The following is a 20,950-nucleotide window of genomic DNA, read 5'->3' as shown; positions in this document are numbered from 1 at the left end:
TAATGTCACATAGGTTTAAGATGACAGAATTAAATACAAAAGTAATTTAAAAAGGAAAAAGATGCAACTGGATTGATCAGAGCTCATTAGAAACCCACCTCTCCCATGCAGAGACAGTGCAGAAAGGGAAGAGGAGGAGCAAAGACAGGAAATTAAAACCAACATTACAATCAGAAATTTAAAGGGAAAGGTACACACAGGCATATCAGGTACACATTTGAACATTTTTTTGTGTAATTCTACATAAATGTAATATATGTAATTTCCATACCTGTTACACATGCCTCTGCATCACCTCAGCAGCTTATGTAATGCTCACACTCAGGAATGTGGACTCAAGTAGAGAGTTAAATCAGTTAAAAAAGTTAGAGAGTTAAAAAAAGCAAATTCACAAAATACACAAAATGCATCTATAAAAGACTAAAGAAAAAAGGCTACCAGGAAACCACACTCTTTTCACTATATACTGCATAGTTGTAGATGTTTTTCTGCTTTATGTTGTCGCTGTATGGGGGGCACACATAATACACACTGGACACAGCAGCTTGTTTGGAATAGAAGGTAGGGGCTAGGATACTATTTCAATCAGACAGTAAGACTTTCCGAAAAGCAAGCTGAAAGTCAAGGAAATTAGGAACAGGTGCATGTGGAACGTGGAAAGCCAGGAGGGTCAATGTGGGCTGTAACCACAGATTCAGCTATAAATGATGTTAATTCAATGAACTGTAGTGTCTTAAATTGAAGAAATAATTATGTAAACATCTTGATTTTGATTTATTAAGTTAATTAAACAGAATATTTGCAAATAATCACAAGTAACAAGAATGCAAAATTCTCACTGATATACAATGCCTCCATGCAGCTGTGTTTTTACCGACCACCAAAATCTGTTGCCTTTTTCTTTCTGAAAAACAGATGAAATAAAGTAATGATTAATTTTGTAATGCTTCATGAGTCCATATGATTGTTATTTTTTTGTCCTTTTCTCTCTGTTGCAGTGAGCGAGGGTTTATAGCGCTAGAGATGACGTTCTCATCCCATCTGGTGTGACTGGAAGTGCCACCTGACCAGATCCTCCATCACTCCGTGTTGATGTAGTAGCTTTACTGTAAATATTTTTTTTAACTTTCTTTCTTACTATGCTGTGGTTAAGAATAACATGGTGTATTCTGTATTTGACAAATTATGTTGAAATGTCCAGTAAAGGACATGTAATGATTAGTGGGTTAATTACCAGCTTTTCACTTATCTTGGGGCTAAGGAGGTAGGATAGAAAATGACTTGATAGGTGTTCTGTTTCTTAGGCTGTAGATTAGTTAGTGGCCCAAAAAATTGTAAATTGTTATTTTAAAACTTTCATTTTCTTGTTCTTAACGTTATCATCTACCATGAGCAGTTAAATCTCGAAGTGATGATATGACTATATCAAGAAAACTACACAGCAAGAGGCGGTGTTCATCCTGATGGCTTAAAAAAGTGAGTCTTTAAGGTTTGTTAGACAAGTACGGGTTTTTGGTTTCCAAAAAAACAAAACAAAACAAGGTTCTACATAAAACCCTTCCTCACAAAGCACTGTAAGAAAGCAATATTGCACAGTTCCCCAAAAAGAATACTTAAGGGGTTTTTTCTACATTTTTTGTGGTTGGGAATGAGACAAAATAATCCACATAAAAAACTTTACTTTACTTTCTACTTCTACTGTACTTTTTACCCTCAGACATGTAATAGGAACTCATTTGGGAACATCATTTCCTTGTCAGTTTTCTCCAGCCTAGATCACACATTTCTCTCATTTTCAAATGTACATGATTGCACAGATTGCATTAAATAGCATGTCTAACCGTTACACAGATTCTGCTGTGTCAGTATCAGCAGCTGTACTCTGTTTACAGCAGCATGCGGTTTGGGATACAGCCTTAATCTTTCTGTAAAGCTGCTTTGTGACAATGTTTACTGTTAGAGGAATTTTACGGAATTTTAAGAACAAGAATTTAGCACTGAATAATTAATAAGATATAGATATTTTTTAGTGTCTTCAGTTTTTATGAGTCTTTAAATTGTTTGAATGAGCTTTAATTAAGGAACAAGTATGAGGAAACGAGTGCTAAAGTGTTCACTGATAATAATAATTCACTGTTAATAATGCTTAGTTAGCACAAAACACATTGCTGAAAATGAACACGTAATAAGTAATACATGATTTCACATCAGTTCACACTGATCCACTGCCCAGCTAGTTAACCTTGCTATCTTATTATTAGCATGGGCTAGCTATTAGCTAGATACTGTATGTTACTGTTACCTCAGGTCTAGTCCTTGATTTGAAAGGTTAGAAAAAGTAATCTTGCTTAATTGTTCCAACTCCAGGACCTTCTATAATTTTTAATAGCTAATGCTAGCTAGATGGATTATCTGTTTAAACTAGCAAGGAGCTAGCAAAGCAAACGGCTCTTGTTGAGTCTCCTGTACACATTTACACTAAGTTAAATCCTGGCTTGCTGATATTGCTGATGTATTATCAAAAGTTAGGAAATTGAATTCATGCAAGACTAAAAAAAAAAATGAAGGAAAAAATTAGCTTTTGGTGCCTTGTCCTGCAATAAAGTTGAAGGCACAAATCCTTAGAAAAAAATAGACATTTATATGGTTAGTAATTGATCTTCCAGTACTGGAAATATTTCCCAGTATACCCCTCACTCTGCTGTATCATACTGTAATTTCTTTTTAACAGCACAGTTGCTGCCTGACCAGTTTAATGTTCTCCCACTTCTCAAATCTATCACACCAGATCTGAGTCATCACCATCAAGCATGACAAAGACCAATAAAATTACTCCTTTTACTGCTCTACACCCTGGTGAAATGCATAGCATAGCTTTACGTTACATTTTTATCCCTTTAAAGCTCATTAGCATAACAGATGATAGTGTTGAGTACTGTAAAGCGCATGCTCTGCTGCCGTTGACTCATGCACTCATCCACTCAGTCTGACATTACTCTCATACTTTCCTGGCTCATTTGCCGTGGAGAAATCTGGAGGTAATTTGGAGCCTCAGAATTCATTGCAATCAGACAAAGAGACTCTACCGAGGCCCGGGTCTTTCAGATTAAATAAATAGAGCATAAAGAACAAAGCCAAGTGACAAAGATGGATAGGTGTTTTGGCAGAAAGTTGGAAACTAGTATGATCATTTCTTAAGATTGCAATGGCATTCCATAAGGTTTTTTTTTTTTTTTTTTTTAAAAATCACTTGCTGAGTTGATTCTTGCAGATTTTGTGCACTCTGCTGAGGGAAGAACCTGAATAACCAGTGAGCTCTCAAGGCAAATTCAGAATAAACTTCCTCTTGAGCCTCCAAACCACATTGTTGATGTTTTTCGGGAAAACCTTCACAGAGCTCCATTGTCTTCGTGTTTTGAAGTTTGTGTTGCTTTTCTCTGACCACAGACATTCACATTCATTTTTATTTTTTATTTTTTGCCAGGGAATCCACACAAAAAGAAACACATGCTGCATAAATACAAATAATAAAGGTGAGGATGAACCCAGCACTGGTGAGGTGAATATCACACTGTCCACTGCATTGGATTAGAGCCTAATGTATCCAGATTTATATTGCCGACAACAGACTAATCAGGGATGGGAAATTAGGCTGACAGCAAATGAAAGTATTGAAAATATTTTAAAATCTCACCAAAATCATAGAGGAAGTAGCAAAGCAATGCAACAGATGCAAGTGAAAACCATGTTATATTTTATGTCATGGTAATGGTATTATGTGAATTGTGTGATGTCATGTTTTCATGTGAAATGGAACTTTTATTACTCACGCCATACGGCCAGAAGTGGTGTAGGTGTAGATGTGGGTTATTTAACAAAATTATGACTGCTTTCACCACAACATTTTTGCAACAAGGAGCAAACATACTGTTTAATACTGTTGGAATCATGCTCTCAGTGCAGCTTTAGGAGCAAAACACACTGAGATACCAGAGTAGTCGCATATGTTACAGTCTTCATTTGTAGCTTGGAAGGTAACTTGTGAAAAGCTTGCATTTATTTTGTATAATTGTATACACACAGCTTTAACATTGACTTATATATAATAACAGAGCTTTTCCCTCTAGCCAGAAAAAGATCCCATATATATCTAGCTATATATGGGTTCTTCTTGCTAGAGGGACAAGCGCTGTTATTTAAGATGTTTGCTTTACTTTTTAAGACACATCTAATCAAGGCTAGTTTAGACATAAACTTTTTAAAGAGTTCTTTATCAAGACCATGAGTCTGTAGATTATATTTGGCTCCAAAGACATAAGCTAATGAGCTACATATAATGAACTTGTGGTGGATTGTCTTTAGAGCATTTTGACACTGGGTTAAGTTTACCAGCGGCATCTGGTATCTTATACCTAAACTGAGTATACAGTATGATACTGTGTATGTGAATTTTTCAGGATATACACTAACACTAATCACTTTCCTTAACTTACGAGAACTTTCTTTCGAATACAACTATGGAAACCATAAAAAAGTGGGCTTCTGTTAATGTGTTGCTAAAGGAGAACGTAGTGTGCTCTGGACCTTGGCCAGATGGTGTCCTTTTTCATATTCAAATTTCAGGTTCATGCCGTACCAGTTTAGGTGTTTTTTTGTTTAACTTGCACTGATGCATATAAATGTAATGTCACATGTTCTGACCTCTTTTTCTTCACTGTACATTTACATTTACATATATGGTGACACTTTGGGCCAAAGTGACTAGAGAGAATTGAGACAGGATACATCTGAGCAGAGTAAAGAGTTTAGGGTCTCAGTGCTGGAATTTAAACTCACAGCTTTCCAATCTGTAGCACAAAGCCTTAAACACTGAGAAACATGACGGGATATGTTTCATATCTCACATAGTCTCTGTATATGGAATTTGTTCTATAAAATTAAACCAACTCCAAAGTTAAATAATGCATGAGATCATTTAAGACATACAGTACTGTATAAAAGTCTTATGTAAAGAAATATGATCAAGCAAATGTGTGTTGCTACAAAAAATTACTTTCGGGAGCAGTGAACAGCACTAAACTAAGTGAAGTCAACATTTGGCATGAACAGCTCTTGCCTTAAAGAAAGCATCGATAGTCTCAGGTACACTTTTATAATAAAATCGGCTGGAAAGTTTTTCTAAACATCTTGGAGAGCCTGCTACAGTTCTCTACTGTAACTCTACTGTTAAAGGCACTTTCATTAAGACTTAATGATAGCCTTTATGCATTTTTTGTCTGAAAAGTATGTAACTTTCATTACTCACATACAAACATTTTCTTTCTGTAATATTTTCCTCTGTAATAGTTTTGGTTGGAAAATTTATGTTCATCATCTGTGACTGTATTTGTGTCAATGATCCTCAGGCCTAGTTTCAGAAACCCTATACTGTCTATGTAAAAAAAAAAGAGACTGCAAGTCTTTTTACAGGCAAAGACTTTTAGTGAAAGAAAGAAACAGCCACTGCACCTCTAAAAAGCCTATTTATAGACACAAGGCAGGATCTGATAACAGACAGAAGAGTGTGACTGAGTGTTGGCTGGATGCTTAGTGACTGCAGGAATCCTGAAATGCAGAACAGCAAGACGAGAAGCAAAATGACTGAACTAGACACAGAACAGACGGGAAAACTTTAAACAGACCTTCCAACATAATCAATTATACATATCTTTAATATCTGTCCTATTTCAGTCCATTCTGTCTATTATAAATGCAGAACATCACTCCTGTACTTCTATTATTATACTGTGTGATGGCGTCACTTCAGCCACTGCAGGGAAAAATGAACTGAATGAAAGGATTGTGAAAATGAACACAATGGACAACAGTACTAAGACACCCACGTCCCAGCATTCCTCCCTCTGTCTCTCTGTGGGCCTCCTGTTTACTAATCCACACAACAAAATGCAGACAGGGGCCGTAAGATCACATTAGCCTTAAAATAGCTGAAAATAGAGCTGTAAGAATAGAAATTTATACAGTATTTCATTATGTAATATCACAGCACCTACCTTCCAGTTTCCTGGAAATGCCACGTAACACTGCAGATGAAGTCCTAGGTTTTTGGAAAGTGTGAAAAACAGTTGATTAAATTACAAAGAAATGCAGGCTATACTGATTTAGACTTGAAGTAACTGAAATAAAGCAGACTGCTTTACAAATCTTGTAGAATATTTAGAATGGACAGCAGCTAGAAAAAATGATGCCGTGTGTGTTTTTTATAATATAGAAAAAAGGTTTGCAAAATTTCCTCCTTAAAAAGGATATCAATGTCATGATAATGTGGTTTAGGGTTCACTTCGCTTAGGTAAAACACTGAATTCACGAATAAACATGATATAAATATCTAGCAGCTTCACCATCTGTCTGAATAGATACTAGGACAAACAGAATCACTTTTTCATAGCAAAATCAATTTGGCTATTTGTTCTTCTCTTAAATTCCAGTTGTCATGACAAGTTTCGAATATAGAACTTTTCTAAAATGAAAATACTTGTGAGTCTAAATAAAGATTATCTTCAAGCTGAGTTGACTCACATTTTTAAAGCAGGAGATAAAATTTCATTTTCAAGTTTAACTATCTTGAAATGTCTTACAGTTAAGATTTTGGGGAATTGTAGAGCAAAGCTGCACAGAATTATAATATGGTTTTGAAGACTGTTGCAAAACCTCAGGGTATGGGGCAAAAATGCTCAGTAAACATCTCCTTACAGAAAGACACATCATATCAATATTAACATAAACAACGAATTAATACATTTCCAATAGCAGCATATCCTGAAGTGTGTGATTTATCGTGTGCCAACACTAAAATGATTTTATTTATTAAAGGACAAAAATTCATACTTTTTATCTATTTATAGTTACAGTTAATAATAACTGAGGGCATGAAGCCTTTATTATTGCCACACATACATTACAGCACAGTGGTGTAGGGTTACATCAAAACAAACAATAACAGCTATTAACAATCACTTCCTCTGGTCTCTCTCTCTCTCTCTCTCTCTCTCTCAAAGTTAATAGAACAAAAATGCAGACGGTCATGTTATCACAAAGTCCTCCACCCTGAAGACCCAGAACCTCCCATGTCAGGAAGTTACAGCTTTACATGTGACTGTTGCAAAACACTGACACTGGAGACTCCTTTCTAGATATATTACATACACAGCAAATCTACTATATACTGGATAAAAATATACTGTTTATAAACCTGCATTAATACAAACCTGTGATTTGCCTTGCAGCTAAACCAAGTGTCAGAGCTATTGCTTCAGGCTAATCAGAATTTAGACGTTAACCATGCACTATATACACTACATACACTATATACACTACCGCTCAAAGGTTTGGGATCACTCAAAATTATATTGTTTTCCAAGGAAACACACACAAAATTAGTCTGAATAGAAAATATAGTAAAATAATAGGACATGCCGACATGTCAGAGTTAGAAATAATGATTTTGATGGAAATGATGAATGTTTTCTGCAAACTTTGTTCTTATCTTATTCAAGATAATCTGATGAGATTTCACCCCATGCTTGCTGGAGCATCTCCCTCCGTAGATGAAATCAAGCTGAAATATTCAAGTGATCCCAAGCTTTTGAGCGGTAGTGTGTTATTAAGTCTGTTACTAAAAGTGTAAAACAACAACAAAAAAAATGTAATTGAATTAAATTGAATATATGTATACTATATAGAATATATAATGTTATATTGTAATATTTTATACTCATATATAAACAGCATGACAATCAGTTTGACCCAGTTGAACTAAAGCTCAATTTCTCCTCTCTATATCTGATTTGCTGCCATATTGCCTTCTCCCTTGGGAATATAAAAAACTCAATGTACTTTATGAGTTTCCAGATTTAACTGCAGCCTTACATAGGTCTTGGGAACACAATCCCACACTGTTGTGAATGATGAAACACAACTTTTTTTTATGTGCCTCTGAGACGGTCACCCTGGCCTACTTTTTTCCTCTGAGTGCTGAACCAAAAACCACAGGCACCTAAGAGCCAGGGCATGATAATCCTCCAGGTATGACGGGCATCTCTGTGTCAACTCATCAAGTTTACTATATGATCCTGTAAGACCAGTTGGGTGAAAGCTTGAAACGTAGCCGTCAAGTCCATTGCATACGCGATAAAAAACACATTCCTGAAGTGTTGCAGGAAGTAGATGGTAATCCGTCGCTTAAAACGAGGGTAAAAAGTTCACCCACATTCGATTTGGCCATTTGAATATAATTCTTTCATTCTTGAAATAGCTTTCTCTTTAATCTGTGACGTTCATACAGGTTGTTCCCATGCATGTAGTGTTACTCATTCTTACTCACGATCGACGCCAACAACAACATCTGTACTCATGGACCCATTGTTGTTTCTCCACTGTCATGGCCTTTCTTCCTTATTTATTGTGATTAGTTACTATTATTGTCATTATACTTTTTTATCCCTTTATTTGTCAGCTAATCTACTGAGACTGGTCAGTTTTTTCCCAGTTAACAGTTCATCCTAAAATAATTTAACAGCACTTTCCTCTCATGTAGCAAATCATCCACACAGTTTGGTGTGTGACATTGAGGCACGCAAATGTTTTTGGGTTTTATAAATGAACTAGACTCATTTCCTGAGACAGCAAATCACACTGGACATGTTCCAAGTTTCATATATGACTGACTCTCTTACCCTCAGAGCACTAAGAGCTTACCACTATGACACTGTTGGGAAACTGGCTCCTGACCTGTTCACCTGTGATTCAGACTATTTATTTTATCTCGAGAAAATGGTCATGGGGTGGTGAACTGTTTAAACCAAAGGCAAAACCTCATTTCACAGAAGAGAAAGGGCTAAATGTAGCATCTTATTCACCTAGACCTTTCCAAACTCCCTCGCGATGAGCCGTGTTAGGAAATTGGAACAAGGCCAGTGATTCACTTTTCATCATATTTCATCATTAATGTTAAAGTAACACACACAAACTACTGGTAAAATGTACAGGGTCAAATTTCAACTATACAATTTCAACCATTTCAACTATAATGATTTTTCTAGGTGGTATAACCAGATACTGGCAACTATATTATTATCATTCATTGCATTGTAATTATGTTGTAACATTAAAGCAAAGAGCTCATTTAAAATAATAATATTAAATAAACGTGCCATGAGTCGCACTTTCTGTTACTTCCCAAGAACTGGCTTATCTCTGCAAAGGCATCATTCATATTTTACAACTTCTCTGAGCTATATTTGGCAGTCATGTTGGCAAAGGCTCCCTTGTTCCACTGTGTATGTGTTCAGTAAGGGGGAGAAAAAGAAACACTGGAATTTAAGACGTGTGCGAATCAACTCCCTTGAAGACCATTAAGGCAGGGTGGTTATCAATTGTTAAGGACACTGAGATGTTTGTCTAATTTTGAGTCTATTTTATGAAGCAGAGGTGTGTTTGTTGTGTTTGGATTACATAATAAATAAATAAATAAATAAATAAATAAATAAATAAATAAATAAATAAATAAATAAATAAATAAAAGTAAATAAATAAATAAAAGTAAATAAATATAAATAAATAAATAAATAAATAAATAAATAAAATAAGGGAAAATAAAAATTTCAAAGTATGCAAAAATGTTATTCTAATACTGAGATTAATAATGCATTATATAATAAAAATAGATTTTAAAACCCACTTAAATTTCAAAATAATAAAACAGTAAAAAATAAGAAACAAATAAAATTTAATACAATTATTAATGATTAAAATATTATTTATTTATTTATTTACTCACGTAAATATGTATAGATATATACAATGTTTATTACTATTATTATTATTATTATTATTATTATTATTAGTAGTAGTAGTAGTAGTAAGTTATAAATGTATAGTTTTATATATTCATTATTATTTTTTAGATATTTTTTTATATTAGACATTCGAAGCTTACTTGATTCTTGATCATTTGTGGTTTCTTTGTTATTATTATTATTATTATTATTAGTAGTAGTAGTAGTAGTAGTAGTAGTAGTAGTAGTAAGTTATAAATGTATAGTTTTATATATTCATTATTATTTTTTAGATATTTTTTTATATTAGACATTTGAAGCTTACTTGATTCTTGATCATTTGTGGTTTCTCTGTTATTATTATTTGTTTACTTGTTATCGAGATGTTTGTGGCCCTGCATAATCCCCTGTCTGTACAGTGAAACTCCCGCACTGTGTCGCTGTTCTCAGATCAGTTCTGCGGTATCGTTTGTGGTTTAGTGAAAAGCCACACCTGGTCCGGGAGCAGTCAGAAACACAGTGGGGATGGAGGGGAAAGGTCATGTGAGCATGGCGTTAATAAGGAGTACAAGCCCCGCCTATTATATGGGTTGCCAGATTGATGTTAAGCACTTGCGCTGTATTACAATCGCCTTATTGTTGACAGTTCACGTGCGTGGTTAAGGTAGTCTGCGTTTAAGTTAATTATTCTGAGGAATGCAGGAATGTAAGGAATGTAAAGAATTTTAGTTTATAATCCACTGTAAAGATGCTTAAGAAAAAGGATACCTAGATATATCTTGACGAGTCTCTTAAAGGAATAATTTGTCACATTCACACGGTTACCTCCTTACCCTTCAATGAAACCAATCTTCTTTTACTTCTTTACTTTTTCACTGTGCTTATCAGCTTATGGGAAATCTGTCTCAAAATAATGATTAAAGTCTATATTTGCAAATCAAGCCCAAAATTATTAGCTTCTGTAATTTCCCTCTGGACAGAGACCACTGGATGAGAGAGAGGATACCTCACTGATGGCTTAGGAAGTACTGGGAATTTCACAGGAGCACCTGGAATCTATGACCAGGGATGGGGAAGTCTAGTGTGACCTTCTCAGCCTGTTGCCATTCTGACACCCACCAGGAAAAGCAAGTAAAAAATGCTAAAAATGAGAAAAACAGGTTGTTGTAGAGTGTGCTAAATATAAATATATGTAGAAAAAACATAGCACAGTATATCACAGTGTTATATCACTATATCACAGTATGCTGAATGTATTTTATTTACTCTTTCAGAGTAGCCTCTATCCTGGTCAGGGTTTTCTGTGGATCGTGACCCTGGAACACTGTACAGGAAGGAATTCAGTCTCAGAAATAATATATATAATAATTATATGGAGGAAAGCCACAGACATAAGGGGAGAAAACAGACAGGAACGCAAACTGAGAATCAAACCTGAAACCTTAGAGCTGTAAGGCCTATTTGCTTTCCCTTATTTTATTTATTATTTTATTGACTTAAATTTTATGCATAGTTCATATATGTGGAATTTTAGTGACATATAGAAGGAATTCTACTGCATGTACACATTGGGACAATTCTGTTTGGTTTGCAGTGAAGTGGACAGCAGAAAGGTTGTATCCAGACGTCCAATCTGGCAACCCAAACAGGAGGCAGCTTTCCTCGTTCGTACTGTAAACTTCCCTCCGTCAAATGACACCGAGCCTCTGAGCTCAGAGCAGATCAGAGCCGAACCCGTGTGCGGATCTCTGCAGGATTCCAGTAGATCTAGGCGATTCTTCAGGAGTGAAGTCGGGGAAGTTTCCGGATGCTGATGGTGAGTTCTTTGGGATTAGTTAAGCTTTTGTTTGACTACACAGCGCATAATGCGGGTCGGATTAGACATACATATAGATATGAGACTCATAATAAACTAACACGGGCAACAATTTGTTATTCAAATCGCTGAATAGTCGTTGAATGTTATTCAAATCGGTGTCTAATTTATTTATGGAGATCTTCCCAAGCTTTGTTATGAAGATGTTGATGTTGTTAGGAGTTTTTGGGAAAGTGTGCCAGTCATAATGCTGCTGTGATATCTTTATGTACTTTGTCACAGATTAAAACAAGGTCATAAACTAATCAAGCTCTCTAATGCATTAAAATAATGCACCTACATTTTCATACACACACTTCTTTGGCTTTTTATCTTCAGTGCTTAGTGTTTATTATGTTTCACATGAAGCCATATATGACTTGTAGGGTATGTCACAAATATTCAACCCAAATCACTGGCCTTGGATTTTTCTCTTAATATCCTGGACCCTATTATCATTGTCATGTGAGAGTATTGTGTTGGTGAATTAGAGCAGTAAGATGAAACGGGGGAGTAAGCTTGAGGAATCTGGCCCTGTGTGTGTGTGTGTGTGTGTGTGCAGTGTGTGTTTGGCCTCAAACATCCACAAACTGACTGATTATTCCTGATAGTCAGCAGTCAGGGAAAACAAACACACCTGCAACTGCCCTGGTGCCTTAAAGGCCCCTGAACAAAAGATTCCCTTTTGTAACACGTCGAAATTTATTTGTATCAACAGAATATTTCTTTTATCAACATCACCAGATCACGACATCCCACGTTATTTCCGGGAGCTAATGAAGGGACTACAGACTATTACTGATTTGGCATGTTTTTAACTTTTAATGCTGATTTGTAAACATACGCTGATGACGCTTGCACAAACTCTTTGGATCCTTGCCTTTTCATACTTATTACAAAGTCATTAATGTGTTTGATCACTTTCTAACTTCCCTCTATTGTGAAAATATACAAACCGAAGCCTGTGGTTAGAGATGGAAGCTATTTTTAACGCTTCAGGTTGTGACTACTAAATAAAGTAAAATGCTTTTAGAAAAAGTTTTTTATTTTTAGAAAAAAGAATTACGCACCTCTAGGATAGAGTTTGGAAACTTGGGTTTTAAAAAAATCATTTCTAAAGATTAAACATGTCACAAATGATCATGTGAAACATTTTTGACACTATTATAACCACAATTGTGGTAGCACTTGAATGTAGCATGAAATTCCCAGTATACCCAAACATCTGCCAGTTCATAGTATATTATTTAAGATGTATGTTATATAGGATGATAAGTGTATAATATATTTGTGTGTATTCACTGAGCTGCCATTTCCCAAGGTATACCAGTCTTTGTAACAAATGAACTGGCAACCCTGTGCATCAGTGCACCAGTGTTTACAGTGGAATCACCTGCGGAATCTGGAAAGTTGACATTGTAGGCAGCAGTCGTAAAGTTTCAGGGGTGATAAAACCATAATGCTGTTTAGCCTAAGCTAACAAATATGGTATTTTAGCACTGTTAAGCTCTATCATAAACTTTACTTTATGTGTTATAAGGACGTATCATAATGCAATAATTCACATTTTTTAATCAAAATTAGTGCCTGACGATCTTTATTTTACTTTATAATATTACAATTGTACATCATTAGAGCGATAACTGTACTTACAGTGTGTTTTGAAACTTTTGTGAAGCTCTAATACAGACACCAGACTCTGAGTGCAACTCTTGCACATATTTGGAGAGTCTGGAAAGGTAATAAATTTAAAGGCAGTCATTTACCAGGCCTGTTTCAAAAATATGGAAAATCAGCAGATTTTTTGGAAAAGTTCTGCATGTTCTTACAGTTGTTTCTCTAATACTGAAAATCTGTAGTATTTCTTACATTTATTCCCATGTCATGATGTTGTTAATGGCCTGAATGAACTGGAAGGGAAACTGAACATATAAAGTCTACAAAAGGGAGAAAAATCTGGAACAAGGAAATGGCAAAAATATCTCAGTAGTCCAGTACAAAGTTTGATTGAGAGTGACCAAGATAACTTACTTACAACATACATGAAATCTAAAGCTGGGGTTCCACTGTATAGAGACAAAAGCTCAAGATCTGAGCTAATCATGCTTTCATTCACAACCTGAACATCACATCACAAAGCTCTACACACTGAGGGATACCTCACTACACAGCTGTACACTATACACTACCTCACTATACAGCTGTACACTATACACTACCTCACTACACAGCTGTACACTATACACTACCTCACTACACAGCTGTACACTGTACACTATAGTGTATAGTGTACAGCTGTACACTATACACTACCTCACTATACAGCTGTACACTATACACTACCTCACTACACAGCTGTACACTATACACTACCTCACTATACAGCTGTACACTATACACTACCTCACTATACAGCTGTACACTATACACTACCTCACTATACAGCTGTACACTATACACTACCTCACTATACAGCTGTACACTATACACTACCTCACTATACAGCTGTACACTATACACTACCTCACTATACAGCTGTACACTATACACTACCTCACTACACAGCTGTACACTATACACTACCTCACTATACAGCTGTACACTATACACTACCTCACTATACAGCTGTACACTATACACTACCTCACTATACAGCTGTACACTATACACTACCTCACTATACAGCTGTACACTATACACTACCTCACTAAACAGCTGTACACTATACAATACCTCACTATACAGCTGTACACTATACACTACCTCACTATACAGCTGTACACTATACAATACCTCACTATACAGCTATACACTATACACTACCTCACTACACAGCTGTACACACTATACCTTACCTCACTGCACAGCTGTACACACTACACAATACCTCGCTACACAGCTGTACACACTATACAATACCTCACTACACAGCTGTACACACTATACAATACCTCACTACACAGCTGTACACACTATACCTTACCTCACTGCACAGCTGTACACACTACACAATACCTCGCTACACAGCTGTACACACTATACAATACCTCACTACACAGCTGTACACACTATACAATACCTCACTACACAGCTGTACACACTATACCTTACCTCACTGCACAGCTGTACACACTATACAATACCTCACTACACAGCTGTATACACTATACCTCACTACACCGTTGTATACACTATACAATACCTCACTACACAGCTGTACACACTATACAATACCTCGCTACACAGCTGTACACACTATACAATACCTCGCTACACAGCTGTACACGCTATACAATACCTCGCTACACAGCTGTACACACTATACAATACCTCACTACACAGCTGTACACACTATACCTTACCTCACTGCACAGCTGTACACACTATACCTCACTACACAGCTGTATACACTATACCTCACTACACCGTTGTATACACTATACAATACCTCACTACACAGCTGTATACACTATACCTCACTACACTGTTGTATACACTATACAATACCTCACTACACAGCTGTACACACTATACAATACCTGGCTACACAGCTGTACACACTATACAATACCTCACTATACAGCTGTACACACTATACCTTACCTCACTGCACAGCTGTACACACTATACAATACCTCACTACACAACTGTATACACTATACCTCACTACACCGTTGTATACACTATACAATACCTCACTACACAGCTGTACACACTATACAATACCTCGCTACACAGCTGTACACACTATACAATACCTCACTATACAGCTGTACACACTATACCTTACCTCACTGCACAGCTGTACACACTATACAATACCTCACTACACAGCTGTATACACTATACCTCACTACACAGCTGTACACACTATACAATACCTCACTACACCGTTGTATACACTATACAATACCTCACTACACAGCTGTATACACTATACCTCACTACACTGTTGTATACACTATACAATACCTCACTACACAGCTGTACACACTATACAATACCTGGCTACACAGCTGTACACACTATACAATACCTCACTATACAGCTGTACACACTATACCTTACCTCACTGCACAGCTGTACACACTATACAATACCTCACTACACAGCTGTATACACTATACCTCACTACACCGTTGTATACACTATACAATACCTCACTACACAGCTGTACACACTATACAATACCTCGCTACACAGCTGTACACACTATACAATACCTCGCTACACAGCTGTACACACTATACAATACCTCACTACACAGCTTTACACACTATACAATACCTCGCTACACAGCTGTACACACTATACAATACCTCACTATACAGCTGTACACACTATACCTTACCTCACTGCACAGCTGTACACACTATACAATACCTCACTACACAGCTGTATACACTATACCTCACTACACCATTGTATACACTATACAATACCTCACTGCACAGCTGTACACACTATACCTTACTACACAGCTGTACACACTATACAATGCCTCACAATACTATCAGCACATGTTGATTGTAGCACTGCCCCAAACATTTGTGAGCAGTGTGTGTGTGTGCGCGCACAAATGCAAGACTCAATTCTCTAAAATCCCACTGGGTTTGGCTTTAGAGGAATAAGGCCATAGATCTCTATCTCTCTTACACGCACGCACACACACACACACACACACACACACACACACACACACACACACAGACAGTCCGATGACACACTCTTAGTGGTCTCTCTGTTCCATTCCTTGTTTGCTGTATTCATTGTGTTGCTCATCTTTCACATTGACACATCTGTGTTGCGTGGTGAAACTGATTTACACACACACACACACACACACACACACATGCACGCACACCACCCTCTGGCTAAGGAGTGGATCAGTTATTAACGTATGACCTAGGGATCAGCAGGTACACCGTTTCACATATTTAACATTATGTAGCACTGAAGAAATTTCCTCTATTTTTAGCATGTGTTAAAGTAACAGAAAATAATACAACCGAAATAAATTGAACCTGTTCCCTCTTATACTCTGAATTTAATTCAGTCATTCAAGAGAAGTTTAATGTCTGTCATATGCTTCTTTGCTTTTGCACTTAGGCTAAGGAAATCTTATAGTTTTGCCCAACTGCATGTCTAAAACACATAGTAGAAAAGAAAGAAATGAGTGGGTATATATTGTTAAAAAGCTCATCGTATAATAAAAGCACAGGGTAAAACCTGACAATGACTGAATATATGGGTGGATGTAGCTAAATTTTCTCTGAGTGTCTGGCCAAAGTGTAATTTTTAACCCTGCCTATTCCAGTGTTAGTGAATGGGAAAGGATCCAAAAATACACTTTAATTACATCTCCACATCTCCATATTTAAGGATAAAGTTCCCACCCAAAGGGTGGGGTTGATAAGGTGACGGTTTTGGCCATGCCAGTCAATCCTCATAAATGTTCACACACTTTCCAACACATACCTGAGATGCGTGATATTTTTGAACCAAACCTATATCTTGTTCTACAGTAAACTGTTCTAACAGACCCTCAGCTATGTGCTCTTATCAGTTCTTCACGATTTTTCGAATGATTGGTATGATGCTCATTTTGATGTCTAATCTAGCTTGTTAGACTGCTATTATAACTAGCAAAATAATGGGAGTGAACAAAGTGTTCTCTAAACCAAGGCAAGGCTAAATTTTCCTAGCAGAATTTCATAGTGTTTTATTGTTATTGTATGTACTTAGCAAATGCTTGAAGTAGCTTGGTGAGTTTATCCAGGCTCTCCTTTTCTTTTTAAACCACTAGAGCGAGCAAAGAAAAATTAAAACACTTCTCCATTCAGAAGGAAGAGAGCTGCAGATGAAAGAGAGCTAGCTGGAAGTTATGAAGAGAAGCGATTTTCTCCTGAAGAAATAGTTTGCATTGACTGGAAATGTTGACAGCTGTTTATGTTTTCAGTCTGTACCGTACATTACTAATTTATGCTTATATTACGTTAATTAAAAAGATGATAGCTAGCAAGTAGAAGACTCTAAAACATGTTCCTGATGATGTTAAAATGATACAACTACAACTCCCGACTTTGAGTTGAACTTCAGGTCATGTCTCACAGCGTGCAAGCTTTTGACTGTCCAACCAGCCAAATCTATTGTGCATCCTCTGGCTCCAAGGTCTCTACTGTACACCGTTTTATGACTGGTTCCAATTTAAACAAGACAGACTTCCAAAACGCTTCTAAACCACACAATGGGATAAAATGGTGCCATATTGTCCACTCATATATACAGTTATTGGCTGAATGAAATGTGCTGTCTGTTGCTATGTTCTTTCAGTATTTAAAATATGTTTTTAGCTGTTTGCCCAAGTTTCCAGTTTGTTAGAAAGTTTCAATTTGTCTCAGTAATATAAGCATAAAGAACTTTGAGGTTTACATTACATACTCCACATATCAATACATTCATACAACAGATACAGACTTGTGTCAATTTTGTATAAAATTGACTGCTGGTTGCTTAAAATTTCAAATATTCATGTAAATTCAAGTCAAATATCTGTTCAGCCAGTATATCTCTTATCACTCATGTCGTTAGCATGGAGCTGTCTTGTCCACTGATATGTGCTAGGGGTTTTAGATTGTTGTTTTTATGGGTTTTTTTTCTCCTTGGTCTGCTAGGAATTTTTTGTTAGAAATGTTGGTCTCTCTGCCAAACTATGTGTTGAGAAAGAAAGCATATCTGTCATTAAGATGGTGCTATTTTTTCTGCAAAGTCATTCTGGACTTTTTATAGATTTCAGTTGTGAGAAACAACATAAGCTCCATAAGCAAGCCTATATATATATATATACATATATATATATATATATATATATATATATATATATATATATACATATATATATATATTTTTTTTGTTTTTGGTATACTGTATTTAGCACACTAAAGTTGATGTGTAGGTAAATCTGGGTGGTAGATATATGGGCACAGTCCAGCCATAATTGAGAATCCACTAATTAGCCCACATAAACTGCTGTAATCTGTGGTTAAATGTTGCGTCAGGTTTTGAGTAAGTGGGTTTTTCCCTGGAAAGGGTGTGTTTTGTGTTAAATAGCAGTCCTGTTGTGGGGAAGCTGTTTTCATCGCCATTCTTTCACGCTCCCTTGACCTGTGTTTGTGCTGGAGTCAGACAGACCAAATTCACACAAGAGCCTGTCGGCGTTATTCAACACGTTAATCAAACCCATTAGCCTGTTATTACTCTGCAGCAATGGGAGATTAAATTACTCATATTTGCTGCTTACTAAGGACTTGAACAAGTCTGGGTTGGAACTAAAGTTTTAAATCATTAGGATCATCATATGTTGCTTTTATTTTTTTATATGTTATTATGTCATATACACTGTATCGGCCAAAAGTTAATAATCTCCAGTCTTCTGGGAAGGTTTTCCACTAGATGTTGGATTGAGGCTGTGGGGATTTTGTGTTCATTCAGCTACAAGAGCATGTGTGAGGTCAGGCAGTGATGTCAGGTCAGGAAGTCTGAGGTGCAGTCGGTGTTCCAATTCATCCCAAAGGTGTTCAGCGTTGTTGAGGTCAGGGTCAGTGTGCGAGTCACTTCCACTCCACGAGTCACTTCCACTCCAAACTTTTAAATCCATGTTTTCATGGAGCTGGCTTTGTGCACATTGTCATGCTGGAACAGATTTGAGCCTTTAGGTTCCAGTGAAGGGAAATTGGAAAAACATCCCAGACAATTCAGCGATGGTCAGGTGTCCACATACTTTTGGCCATATACACTTATTTATTCATAATGTATTCTTCCATTTCATATTTATTTGTCTAGAAGAATACATGTGTGTTCATGATTTTAAGGTTGATTGCTATTTCTTCTCTAAAGTAGAACTTGCCAACTATGACCCTATATAAGGATGGTTGGATAGTAAGGGTGGGTGATAAATAAGTTATTAAAATAGATGGATGGATGGATGGATGGATGGATGGATGGATAGATAGATAGATAGATAGATAGATAGATAGATAGATAGATAGATAGATAGATAGAATTGTTATGTTATAGCCGCATAACAAAAAATTAACAGCAAATATTACAGAGTACTGATAATAAATAAAAGAAGAACAGAGGCAATAAAAACGGTGTGCAAAAATGAGTGATTAATATATACAAAATATGTATGCCATAAACAACAATATAAAATAAATAAATAAATAAATAAATAAATAAATAGAAAATGAACAATAAAAGAAAATATAATTCAACTGCTGTTCAGTCTGCCTACTGCTACTTTCAGTAGCGGTGGAGTGTGTTAAAAGTACTGCTTTCAGAAAAGTATATTTATAGCAGATGATCACATTGTCCAGCCTTAAAATATAGGTAGTGCCTTTAAAGGACTGAAATAAAGTCATTTATGCTGATTGCGTGTAACTGCCATTTAACTCCCACATCGTCTCCTACTTCAGTGTTTTCCATAAACAAATTCAGCCTTTTACTCACTGACTTGTGACCATTACTCACTGTGTGTGTGTGTGTTTACCTTCATGCACCAACTAAAATACCCAGTGTTTCATTGGCTAATTTCCTGTGCCCCGCCTTGTTGTTGACATTCATGCTGAAGATCCCAGGGGTGTGTTTCAGCTTCAAGGTTTCCCACTGTAGACTGTGTGTCTATGTGTCCATGTGTCCGTGTGTGTATATGTGTGTGTGTGTGTGTGTGTGTGTATGTTGGGACTGTCTGCCAAACAGGACACAGGGGCGTAAATGACCATACAAGATACAGTAGATTGCTATAGAACAGTCTGTTGTGAGAGTACAAACAAGGACAGAACTGGTCTGAATCAGTGGTGTGTCTGCTATAATGAGTGGATCCTGTTAGACCCCTAATGTCTAAATTACTGTAGACCCAAACACTCTGATTATATCATATTATTAAAAGTGCTGTGCAAATAAAAGTGAATTGAATTAGACAAAAAAAAGTTTCAGTATGAAGAGGTACAGCACAATGAATATTGAATTCTCTTATATTCCTACTGTAACTCCGAGACATTTGCCGTGGCAAATACTTTCAGGCACCATGGAAAACATGCCGAATGGAGACGTGGATGGAGGTTTTAGCCCTGTCTGGTTTTGTAACCGTATGCAAAATAAGCTGCAGTAAAGTAAAAATGGTTTTAAAGTCTTGGTCCAAGACTTGGCCTACAGTTTTCTTATGCTCAGTAGAAGCTCAGCTGAAGTTATGTATTTAGGT

General features: G+C 36.4%; 1 protein-coding gene across 2 annotated transcripts in view; it reads left to right on the top strand.

Moving 5' to 3' along the window:
• Positions 1-11,495: 11,495 nt before the first annotated feature.
• lzts2b (leucine zipper, putative tumor suppressor 2b) overlaps positions 11,496-20,950 on the top strand; it is a 28,828-nt gene continuing 19,373 nt past the window's right edge. For both annotated transcript variants that reach the window (XM_058406365.1, XM_058406361.1), the window contains exon 1: positions 11,496-11,649. The gene's annotated coding sequence lies outside the window, so the exon portion shown is untranslated. The remainder of the gene's footprint in view (positions 11,650-20,950) is intronic.

Source organism: Hemibagrus wyckioides, linkage group LG13 (genome assembly GCF_019097595.1).
Source record: "Hemibagrus wyckioides isolate EC202008001 linkage group LG13, SWU_Hwy_1.0, whole genome shotgun sequence".
Taxonomy (NCBI): Eukaryota; Metazoa; Chordata; class Actinopteri; order Siluriformes; family Bagridae; genus Hemibagrus; species Hemibagrus wyckioides.
Note: the sequence above shows the minus strand (reverse complement) of the source record. Positions and strands in the feature narration are given on the sequence as shown.